The sequence below is a fragment of the Balaenoptera acutorostrata genome, chromosome 14 (assembly GCF_949987535.1).
Source record: "Balaenoptera acutorostrata chromosome 14, mBalAcu1.1, whole genome shotgun sequence".
NCBI lineage: Eukaryota > Metazoa > Chordata > Mammalia > Artiodactyla > Balaenopteridae > Balaenoptera > Balaenoptera acutorostrata.
Window position 1 is genome coordinate 40,869,693 of NC_080077.1, and position 12,409 is coordinate 40,882,101.

Below are 12,409 nucleotides of genomic sequence, written 5' to 3' on the forward strand. Positions count from 1 at the left end.
ACTCAGTAGGTTTTATATTTCTGGTTATTACAATCAACTTCTCTCTGCTTTCAAGGCTTATTTGAATAACTTGAAATTATCCAAAGATGCTGTGTCCATGTGTGCGTGATGACGGTCATGGTTACTGATACTTCTGCCACAGGTTCTATATGTCAAAATTATGGTATGGCTGGCAGCTTACAGTGAAATACAAATTCCCTGCTGTTCCAGAGGCCATTCTCCTAAGGAACATGCATTACTACCAAGGAGGTTGTCTTAGTCTGTTCTGACTGCTGTAACAGGATACCACAGACTACCCTTTCCTCAGCTGCCGCTAAGGCTCTCTGTTCCTCCGAGGAAGCTAAGGCCACGTTGGGGTGAGGCCCTCACTTCATCCGGCGACTAGCACTGCGCCCGGCAGCCCTTGACTAGCCCTCACCCGCACCATGGCCTCCGTCTCCGAGCTCACCTGCATCTACTCGGCCCTCATCCTGCACGACGATGAGGTGACGGTCACAGAGGATAAGATCAATGCCCTCATTAAAGCGGCCGGTATAAATGCTGAACCTTTCTGGCCAGGCTTGTTTGCAAAGGCTCCGGCCAATGTCAACATCGGGAGCCTCATCGGCAACGTGGGGACTGGTGGACCTGCCCCCAGCTGGTGCTGCACCAGCAGGAGGTCCTGCCCCCTTCACCACTGCTGCCCCAGCTAAAAATGATAAGGAGAGATCCATACGTGAAATGTGAAGTTTTAAAACCACCTTTTGGAAAAGAGAAAAACGAATTGAAAGAAGTCAAAATATTTATGCAGCAAGACAACTTGGTATATTGCTACAAATTCAAATAAAATGTGTCAAATCCTTAAAAGAAAAAAGAAAAGAAAAAGAATACCACAGACTGGGGGGCTTATAAGCAACAGAAATTTATTTCTTATAGTTCTGGAGGCTGAGAAGTCCACGACCAAGTCACCAGTAGATTCAGGCGAGGACTCGCCTCCGTGTTCGTAGACAGCGGCATTATTGCTGTGTTCTCACATGACAGAAGTAGGGGAAGGGAGCTCTCTAGGGTATCTTTTCTACAGGCCCTTATCCCATTCATGAGGGCGCCACCTTCATTACCTAATCACCTCCCAGTAGCCCCACCTCCTAATACCATCACAGTCAGGTGGGGGCATGCAAACTAACCTGTGCTATAGAGCACAGGTAGATTAAAAGAAGAAGAAGCTGGAGTTACATTGCGCCTGAGGCCCAGGAAAGAGAAAGGAAAGTTTAATGGCATAGACTTCAACTTACCTCTTGTTTTTCCCAGCTGAAGGTCACGATCACATATCACAGTACAGCTTCCCAATAACACTCTCCCACTAAGTATATAAACATTACGTGAGTCTATTCCTGAAAATACTCAGAGGAATACACTTCTCAATCTCCCACACATTCAATTACTTTCTGATTGTTTATGAGAAGCTTTTTCCAAACCAAGAGTTCCCACATGTTCCCTATAAGACTTCTTTCTGTTCAGCAAGAACTTAAAAAGTATAGACTCCCTAAATAAAGTCTTAAATAAGGTGATTCTTCCTGTGTTCGGTATTCTTGTGTCATTATTGTAACTATATAGCAAATTTGAGTTTATAAATTACTTGTATGTATGTTATCTTCTTTGGTATTTTCAAGGATCCTTTAGTCAAAGTAGATTTATATTTTCCCTATTTCTAAAGGCAAAAACAAACTAGCTATAGCTAAAGTCACAATTGAAACAGAGCCAGATGCTCTAATTCCTATTCCAGTGTTCTTCCTGATACCATGCTGCTTTTAATAGGAGGATCCTCTTAAACTATCTTCCATAAATGACAATCAAACTGAAGTTTTCACAGGCACAAGACAGATACTGACCACACTGCGAATCTGCAGCACTAGGAAAATTTTCACAACCTGTTCAAACTCAGGACCTCTAAACATTTCACAAATAGTAAATTCAGAAGACTCCTCTGAGACAGGAATTTCACCTAATTTCTATCTTGTGGGAAAAAATAAGCCAAAGCTTAAAATGGTGTAATAAGTTCCAGGAAATCAAATTGTAAAGAAATAAACCCAATAATTCTTCACCCAGGACTGACACTAGTTCAGGGTTAATCAATATATTGTCTGTGAGGGACTCCCCTGGTGGTCCGGTGGTTAAGACTCCATGCTTCCACTGCAGGGGGCACAGGTACCATCTCTGGTCGGGGAACTAAGATCCTGCAAGCTGCATGGTGCGGCAAAAAAAAAAAAAAAAAAAAATACTGTCTGTGAGCTACCTGTATCAGAAATACCTGGGATGTGTGTGAAGATAACCAGCTCCTGGGCCCCAACACAGATCTATTGAATCAGCATAGGGGACTTGGAATCTACGTGTTCATACACTTCTCAAGCTATTCGTACATATACTACTGTTTGAGAATCACTTCACCAACAAAGTTTTGTTCCCATGAGACAAAAAAAGAAGCTCTAAAGTAATACTAAGACTATGAGAGATTCAGAGATCTGTCCAGAAATCCATTCACTATTAGGATGCAATGTGAACTATACATACCTAAAGTGAGGTCAATTAGAAACAAAGGAGTGAGTTTATGTCACTGAATAAGTGTGTTCACATGATACCACCTGATTTAGTAGTATCTTGTTTTATTCATCTCTGCAAATAATACTTGAGTGTTCATGAAATGTGAGTGTTAACTCAATGACAGTAATAAATGTGTTGATATACGCAACTAGAGGGTAATGAAAGAAAGGATTATAGGAAAAACTCATGAATATCATTTCTCATCCTTGAGAATGTTGTTGTCTGCATTTCAATTAACAGTAGTTACTCAAGCAGAGAAATAATAGTATTGGCTCTCAAAGCTGGCAGCAGTTTGAATAACTCAGCATATTTTATGATAAATGGGTCATACTGTCTACAAAGCTCTTACTTTGATTGGGAATCCGGCAGCAGGAGCCGTCTCAACCCGCCTGGTCCTGTACATCTTTGTCCCGATGATTAGATAATTAGCAAGAATATTGCAACCGTGTGAGAACTACAGTTTCACCAGCTGATCTTAGCAGAGAAAAACATATATTATTACCTCTCTTTTAATAGCGGCTGTGATTAACCTTAATAAAATATATGGCTAGTAGTTTCAACAGCACATGAATCCCTGAAATTATTTCTTGCTAGGAATAAAAGGATTTTAGATTAAGAGCTCTTAATTTAAACTTGTAATTTGGGTTTAAACTATTCATTATAAAAATCAAGCCAAAGCTGAGAGAAATTATCAAGGGTCTGGGGAAAACAGATCCCTCTTTCATGATCAAACTCTTTTTTTTTTTTTTCCCCTCAAGTGAAAAACCAAGTGAGTTCCTACTCTTTCCCTTTTTACTTTCTACCTCTAGATCTAGGAAAACAAACACCTCTGTCTTCCCCCTGACAGTAATTTTGAAAAGCAGCTGTGTTTTGTGAGATATATTTTGAGCACTCAGAAAGTACTTTTGGAAGTTGAAAAATTCCTTTTGAAAAAAGTAAAATTATTTTCCTTTTTTTTTTTCCCACTCTATGCCACTACATTAAATTGTGAAGAGTCAAGTTACTCTTTTAAAAGTGTCTGTGTTACCTGAACTCTATCTATGTTTCTTTTTACTGAACACCAAGGATCGAAGCTAGTAAACCCTTTCCCTATGGAACAAGTCCTCTGGTTTATTGTCCTCTCTAGAAGCCCAGCTGCTGCCACAGAAGGGAGAGGACACTGGAGTTCGCTTTGGTTTTTGACTCCTACTAATCTGATGAGTTGGCTTGCTACCCAAAGAATAGACATCCGTTATTCCAGCAGTTTATGTGAGGAGAAACTGGCATATGCTATTACAATCTTCAGTTACAAAAGTGCTAGGAAGATCACCTCCTCTGCAGCAAGTCACTCTACATATCTGTCCTCTTCTGAAGCATGAGAGAACCTGTTAGGATACGATACAAATCCATGGGGGAGAGAGATCTTAGATCCCATAACCTGAATTCTTCTACAGTGTTGCATTGTGAAATACACAGTAATGAATGTGTTTCCTGTTAAACCAACCTTATCTTTTTCTTTTTATTACTTACATTTTATGGTAACATCACAAGCATCTCTAGAGAAAAGAAAAAAAGTTGCAGTGGATATAAATGGTAGCTGGCATCAGCTCAGGTTTTTACAAAGGCACATGAACTACCTGGATAATCTGATAAATCAAGAAAACCCTGTTTGTTGGGTATTTCAAACAAGGGCTTTAACAAAAAATCCTCTGATATGCAGCTGCTTTTTGACAACAGCCATGAATCACTGATAGAAAAGCATGAGACATAGTCAGCAGGCTTAATTATATGTCATTACCCCAAATAATGGCAACATTTTAGGTATGAATTAAACCTTTAGTGGTGGAGACTTGCATCATTCTGGAATGTTAGTCAATCCAATGATTTTAAAAATCCGTAGGCAAAACATGCCGGGCTTGTCCATTTAGGAGGAGTTGCAAGTTTCTTTGTATTCACTTTTTAAGGCTTTTGAGGGGAAGAAAGAGTAATTCTTTTTTGAACGCAGAAGAAAAGCTTTTTTAAAGGTAGAAGACAATATTTATAATGAGAGAGAATAAAGATATCACCAGCATTGGCTCAGAGCCATGTAATCAAAGCCTGGAATGAGAACTAAGGAGCCATTTAATCCAACCGCCTGACTGCAGTCAGGACTTTCTCCAGGTATTTTTCTAAGGTAGGACTCAGTTCACTCCCTGGTGTTAGGACCCCAGTTGCTCACCTTCCCCCCAGGATTTCTGCTTTGATGCCATGGCATAATGCACCTGTGAAGGAAAACTGGTCCAGCTCCGAGAAAGCTGGTACCAAACTTCTCTGCCCTTTCTTCCCCAGCATAGTTCAATCACAAGAGGAAAAAAAAACCTAGTGCTAATGACATGTAAAGATATTGACAGCTTTAGAGAGTTGTTGATTGTGGAAACATATCTGGCTGCAAAACTTATGAGGGACCAGGTACTACTCAGTCCTCACCAGAAATCACAAATGGGTAGCTTCACAAACCAGACTTGACCCCAGCAAACACCTTTGGTTTGACCCACTTTGGGTTTTTATTTTAATTTTATTTTTTAATCCGAATTTCAAATAAAAATTCAGATTTACAGGCTTCACATTTCAGGTTTCAGTTTCCTGAGCCAGCATTTCTTCAGGGCCCCAAACCCAGATGCTGAGTGATCTCCATCCAACTCTGTAAGATGGGGCAGGAGGTCTCCAGTTTGCCACCATCTTGGACCCAGCCCCACTTAGAGCACTGACATTACTCAGCAAGCTTCAGTAATTTGTAAGTAATTTGTATGAGGACTGATTGATAGCATGTTAAGTAGATTTTTCTTTTATTTTAATCATTCATGTTTCTTGAAAAATAGATTTTACAATATCTCATAAATTTATTCCTGTTTTCTCACAGTCCTCAGACATAGAAAGTTCTCATCTGACATTACATAACTTTCTTCAGTAGACTTGGTATTTTCTGTCTCTTGAGATGTGGAAAATGACTACCCATTACCAAAATATTTCATTTTTCGTAAATCCAAAAAACTTTTATTGAGTCAGTTTTAAGTCAAGACACATCCTCTTTTGAGACCTGCTATTTTCTCAGCATAAGCCAGGTTAATCCCTTGCTGTGGGAAAAGAGCCAATGAGAATTGAAAGAATTTAGGAACATCAAGAGTAACCCACTTTCCTGCTCAACCACCGCCAGGCCTCCCTAGTCTGTCCCATCCCTCCCAGGTCTGGTATAAAAAGAGAAAACATATGGACAGAACTATAACTTCATCATCACCGAGACACATTGAATGTCTCCCTAAAGCTCAAATGAAACTGCTTTCCTCACCCCCAGCTCCCACTTTTCTGTCATTGGGGAAAATATGGAACATGAAATCCTTAAGTCATTCTGTCTAAATGGGATACATCTGGACTCAGCACAGAATTGTTTCATTATATTTATATTACAGTAACGTTGAAATTGGCAGGAAGGAAGGGACAGGGCAATAGATGAGTTGTCCTCAGGTCTCTTTAGTCATGTGAACCAAAGTGTAGCTTTCTCTCCTCGAGCTGAAACAGTGTTGTTATTTTAGCCTTTTCTCCCTGGACTATTTCTTTCTTTTTTTTTTTGGTTTAACATCTTTATTGGAGTATAACTGCTTTACAGTGTTGTGCTAGTTTCTGCTTATAACAAAGTGAATCAGCTATACATATACATATATCCCCATATCTCCTCCCTCTTGTGTCTCCCTCCAACCCTCCCTATCCCACCCCTCTAGGTGGTCACAAAGCACTGAGCTGCTCTCCCTGTGCTATGTGGCTGCTTCCCACTAGCTATCTATTTTACATTTGGTAGTGTATATATGTCCATGCCACTCTCTCTCTTTGTCCCAGCTTACCCTTTCCCCTTCCCATGTCCTCAAGTTCATTCTCTATGTCTCCATCTTTATTCCTCTCCTGCCTTTAGGTTCATCAGAACCATTTTTTTTTTTTAGATTCCATATATATGTGTTAGCATATGGTATTTGTTTTTCTCTTTCTGACTTACTTCACTCTGTATGACAGACTCCAGGTCCATCCAACTCACTACAAATAACTCAATTTCATTTCTTTTTATGGTCAAGTAATATTCCATTGTATATATGTGCCACATCTTCTTCATCCATTCATCTGTCAATGGACACATGTTGCTTCCATGTCCTGGCTATTGTAAATAGTGCTGCCATGAACACTGTGGTACACATCTCTTTTTGAATTGTGGTTTTCTCAGGGTATATGCCCAGTAGTGGGATTGCTGGGTCACATGGTAGTTCTATTTGTAGTTTTTAAAGGAACCTCCATACTGTTCTCCATAGTAGCTGTATCAATTTACATTCCCACCAACAGTGCAAGAGGGTTCCCTTTTCTCCATACCCTCTCCAGCATTTATTGTTTGCAGATTTTTTGATGATGGCCATTCTGAACAGTGTGAGGTGATACGTCATTGTGGTTTTGATTTGCAGCTCGTGCAGCTCAATATAAAAAAAAAACCCAATCCAATCCAAAAATGGGTGGAAGACCTAAATAGACATTTCTCCAAAGAAGATATACAGATTGCCAACAAACACATGAAAAGATGTTCAACATCACTAATCATTAGAGGAATGCAAATCCCTGGACTATTTCTTGCCTTTGATTATTCTTATTGGGTTCCTCCAGTCACTCGCAACTCTCACACTGTACTGGTTTTCCTAATGACTAGCATAAACTTCTTCTGCACCCTTATAAAAAGGTTTCTTTTCTCTGTTGCAATTATATTAAAGAGAACTAACTGTTTTTTTAATAATATACATGTTCGTATATTTTAAAATTACACATACTCATTCATTCATTTCCATATATTTCTAAATTACATATATTCATTCATGTACTAGTCCTTTCTCCAGTACAAATAACTGCAATTTATATAAGTATTTCTGACGAAACAGATTTTCTCATAGTTGAATGTACCTATATTTGTTTTCTCTTTACCTCTCATTCGAGTTCTCTAAATCTCACTTAAGTTGTTAAACCCAAAACTGGGGTATAATAAATGTATAATAAAGGCCTTACCTACACTGAATACAGCCGCCCCTCAGTATCCACAGGGGGTTGGTTCCAGGACTCCTGCAGATACCGAAACCCAAAATGGCTTTTGGATTTTCATAATATAAAATTCCCTTCCTTCTGCCTTGAACATGTAATATGGATTATTATGTCTTAATTACTTGTGCATCTATAAGCTGTCAGTTTGCCTTATATCCCCACCAACTCCTTTTATTAATGTTTCTATGTGTGATTGCTATATTGTGATATAGTTATCTATTTATAGTTTTTGTCCTCACCTCCACTTCCGCCTCCCATTAGATTGAGCTCCCACAAAGTGTGAAGTATATGTCGTGTTGATTTGGTATCTCTATTCACAAGTACAATGCTTGGCAAGAGAAAATGCAGTTTAGATAATACAATAAATGGTTAACTGATCTTGTTGGGCTAGGACCTTAGAATTTGACAGAATTGCATCAGATCTAAAGTTGTTTGTGCAAAACAAACAAAACAAACAACAAAAAAGCACTTATAAAGCAATTTTTTTTTTTTTTTTGCCACACCGCGTGGCATGTGAGATCTTAGTTCCCCGACCAGGGATTGAACCCATGCCCCTGCAGTGAAAGTGTGGAGCCTTAACCACTGGACCGCCAGGGAAGTACCAAAACAATTCTTCTAAAATAGCAGATATAGATAAATAGGTAGGTAGATAGATAGATAGATAAATTATGATATAAATAGGGTATATTTTGAAAGGACATAAAAATCAAGACACTAGATTTTGTTCCATCTACCATTAGGTTAGTCTAACTCATTAGTTCTTGAGAATTGTTTTCATCCTAAGATACTACCTATGTCTCCCTTTTATTTACCTACAAGAAGAAAAACACAAATGTAATAAGTAGAAAAATTGAGAGTGAAGAGGGACAATAAAGAGAAAAAAAAGGAAATCAGGCTGATAATAAGGTTTACAATTCCATTAAGTGTTGGAAAGTGTTTTCATGAGACACCACACATGTGAAAGGCATTTATAATTTTATTTGGGGAGACAGCTATGCAAACAAAAACTGTGAGCATGCCAAGTCTACAGTATTAGTAGACTAAAGCAATCTCGAACCAGGATTTTGCTTACACCGCCTAAAATATTCCTCTAGCCTTCTTAGCTTATTGATAACTGTGCCTTGAAGAGTCAACTGCAAATATTCACCAGAGTCTTTTTTTCTTTGTCTTTCATAAAAGGAAAACAATTACTTTGTAGAGATACGTTGTGTTGTTGCAAACTCATATCATTTATTGTTTATTGCTTTGTTTTAAGTGATTGCAAATTAATAAATCTTTGTACTACAAGTTTAATCTATTCTGCTAAAATATAATCTTACAATTTAGGTACCTCAAAAGGTGATTCTTTACAAGAGTGTTGACCATATTATTTCTCCAAATAGGGGAGCTTTTTGGAAATATTTAAATTGTGATTTTACTTATAAAATGGAACATTTATTGCACAGTTTTCAAAAACACACATGTGTATGGTAAATTTTGCTTTTTTGTCCCTTTATTTTATCACAGATTAAAGGGCTTGGCAATTTCTAATAAATTCTGAGAGACTGACCTCTATTTTATGACAAGCTTGCAGAGAGCACCAAAAAGTTGATTGGACTTCTAAAACTTACTTATTTGCATATGCTACAATCCCTTTAAATGGAAATATTTACTTTCCTAGACTGGGACTGAAGAGCACTGCTTTTTTTTTTTTTTTTTTTGGTAAGATGTTTAATCAGGTGGAGACAATCTAAATCAGATGTATGTTAAAGTACAAAATACACTAGGTGGCATTGGAAATAGACCATAGAAGCTGTCTGCTCATAAAATGGTTCTTATATACTCAGGGATGTTAAATCAACTTTAGAACAAAGACATGTAAAGTGATAGCTCTTTTGAGTTGAGGTTCTCTTTTATTAATTTCTAGATTTATGTAGCGACTGTTGGATATAAATGTCCAATGAAGCTAACAATAAAATAATAACGTTTGAATAAAGAACTAATTCTTTGTAGACCCTTGGCACCTCACCGTATCTCCCCAAACATACCTTTATGAAATCTCCCATTCATAAGCATCAGGGTGTTAACGGCAAGCCGTTAAAAACAATATTATGGGATTCAGGTTGGGCAGTGAAGAGAGGACTTTCAAAGATTAGGTGCTACTCTGACTCCAACGTTTTAGAAATACTTGCGAAAGATGAGATAAACATAGATATTCTTTAGGTTGGTTAGGTTTCAAGGGGCCACTGAATGTACTTTGATTTTTTTTTAACTTAGGAATGACAATGCAATAATAGTACCCTGTCCTAAAGAGTTTACTTCTCATCTCAGTCTGATGAATATGACCAACAGAGGGGGGGGTGGGGTAGGGAGAGAGGCATTAAATCACCTTAGAATGAATAATTTAAAGGTACTTTAGATATACTCCAGAAATTTCATTTGAGGTCTTGCCCACTACAAGCCGTGCTTTATAAAATATTCCTTCATATCTGCCAAACCTTAGAATAACCCTTGTAGAAACCATAAATATGGTGCAGATAAACAGTGGCCGTCTTACATAATGAGGTGTCCTTGCCAAATGGGAGCAGAAGACAAGATGCTTGCCTCCCACTAAGCAACATATTCCAGGCCTCGCAAGCCTGAAATACCATCATTCAGGGAGCGGTTGGCTCCCGGCAGAAGCGAAGGTTCCCGCTGGGATACCGCAGGGGAGAGCGTTGCAGCCCTTCACGGCAAAGGGATAGCCATCTATCTTGCTGCCTTGTGCTCATGTCATCTCTTAGCATGTGCTAGCACGAAGGGCAAGGAGTCTACCATCATTTCCGTGCTTATCGTAGTGCATCACATCTAACACTTGCTTGATAAGTGTTTGTTGAATTCCTTTTTAATCTCCAGATGAGTTTACGAAGTTATCTTTTTTATGAACAGGATGGACACGACATAGTGAAAGTTACGCAGAAATAGCACTTTCTTCTAGGAAGTGTCAGTCTGATTCATTTGATATATATCAACAAAGAACAAAGAGCAAGCAGTCAGACTGAAAGTTAAAAGTATTAATAACACTTTTTTGGGCTACTGAGAAGGATAAGTGTTGAAGTGGAGAGACAGCACAACGAGTTAGAGGAATTATCAGCCTCTGTTAAGCACACTTCTTGAAGGAGGTGAGAGTTCATAGGACAAAACTTTGTTACTAATGATGCCTCATTTCGCAGCTTCATTCTTCTTGAGGTGGATAACCTTGGGTAAATTATGTAATCTCTTCATGCCTCAATTCTTTCTGAAAGTGAGATAAAATACCATCTATCTTTTGGGTTGTTAATAGATACTGAATTAACTTTGTAAAGTGTTTAGAACAGTGCCTGACACTCATATGAAGCGCTATAGTATTTGTTAAATAACTAAGTAAAATACATAAAGCCCTAACCCCAGGAATAAAGCAACAGTATATGATACCAGAAAAAGGTGGGGAATGGAGTTGACCCCACAAAAACACGCAGTCCTTAGGCCTTTTATAAAGTTTATTTTTTTCCTAAAAACTTAAGCTGTTTTGCATTGGCATTGACAGTATCCAAATTCTGTTTTAATAGTCATGTTCAGTGTGTTGCATTTTATATTACCCTTTTTCATCTACTTTTCAAAAGTAAGAATTATTAAGGAAGCCAACAACAGTTTTTCAGAAAACAAAATTAGAAGAAAAAACATAAGGAAAGAAAGTTGTCCGTAATCATGTTCCTCTTGGCCATCTTTTCTTCCTACTTAATTTAGCCCAAATTTCCAAGTAGCTCTCTGAGCCTTAGCCCTTAAGATCTAATGGCTGTAGCTATAGCTCTTCTGAAGAGTGAGAGGTGAGTGGCACTTGTATACTTTCTTATACTACTATATGTGTTGAACATCAATTATCAATGAGCTATTACTCCAGTAGTATATTTGCTACTTAACAATTTAGAGAATGTGAGACCTGAGACATTTAAAGGCATCTAGGTAAACCTCAACTCGGGCTTTTGTATACACCATTGAGAAGGACTTCAGGATGCTGTTTCTGACATATACTTGACCCTTCTGTCACTAATCTTCTTTGAAACATTTGGTTTTCACTGCTGTGTTTTAGTTTCTATAGCTAAGCTTGAGAAGAACAAACTCTATTTTTTATTATGGAGACCCAAAGAAATTAGGTGAGATATTCCAAGTTTGGTATTAGAGAAGACATACTGCATAAACCCAAGGGATTGTAATTTTTAAATTTTTTAGATGATCTAGATGCTATCTACTTTAAGTGATGAAATTCAATATATAAATTCAATCTGATAACTATTTATTGAGCACTTATTTGTTGTAAAGCACCACATTAAAAACAATGAGACTAAAGAGAGAGGAGTTGAATAAGTCCTCTGCCCTCAAAGAACTTGTAGTCTGATGGGGGAAGGCAACATACAAGCACCTGACTATAATACAAATTGAACAAGTGCTATAACAAAGGCACAGCTAATCGTCAAGAAGTACAAAGGTAGCAGTTACTCAATCAAGTTAAGAACATATGGGAAAGCGTAAAGGAAGAAATATCACTGGATCCAGCCTTGAAATATAAGATTGAAATTCCTATTTGTATTATTTCATATTATAATTCACATAGAAATTGAAGGAGTGGTCAAGTACCCACTATAGGATTAAATATTTAAATGTGTACTTGGTTTTAGAGTAGATCAGCACGTTTCCTCCTATCAGCAGGTGCTATTAAGAGCAATCTGAATATATCAGCTCTCTTAGGGTTGGTATT

General features: G+C 37.9%; 1 pseudogene; it reads left to right on the forward strand.

The window, feature by feature from the left end:
- The first annotated feature begins 425 nt into the window (after positions 1 to 425).
- Positions 426 to 726, forward strand: LOC103005318 (60S acidic ribosomal protein P1-like; annotated as a pseudogene).
- The last annotated feature ends 11,683 nt before the right edge of the window (positions 727 to 12,409 follow it).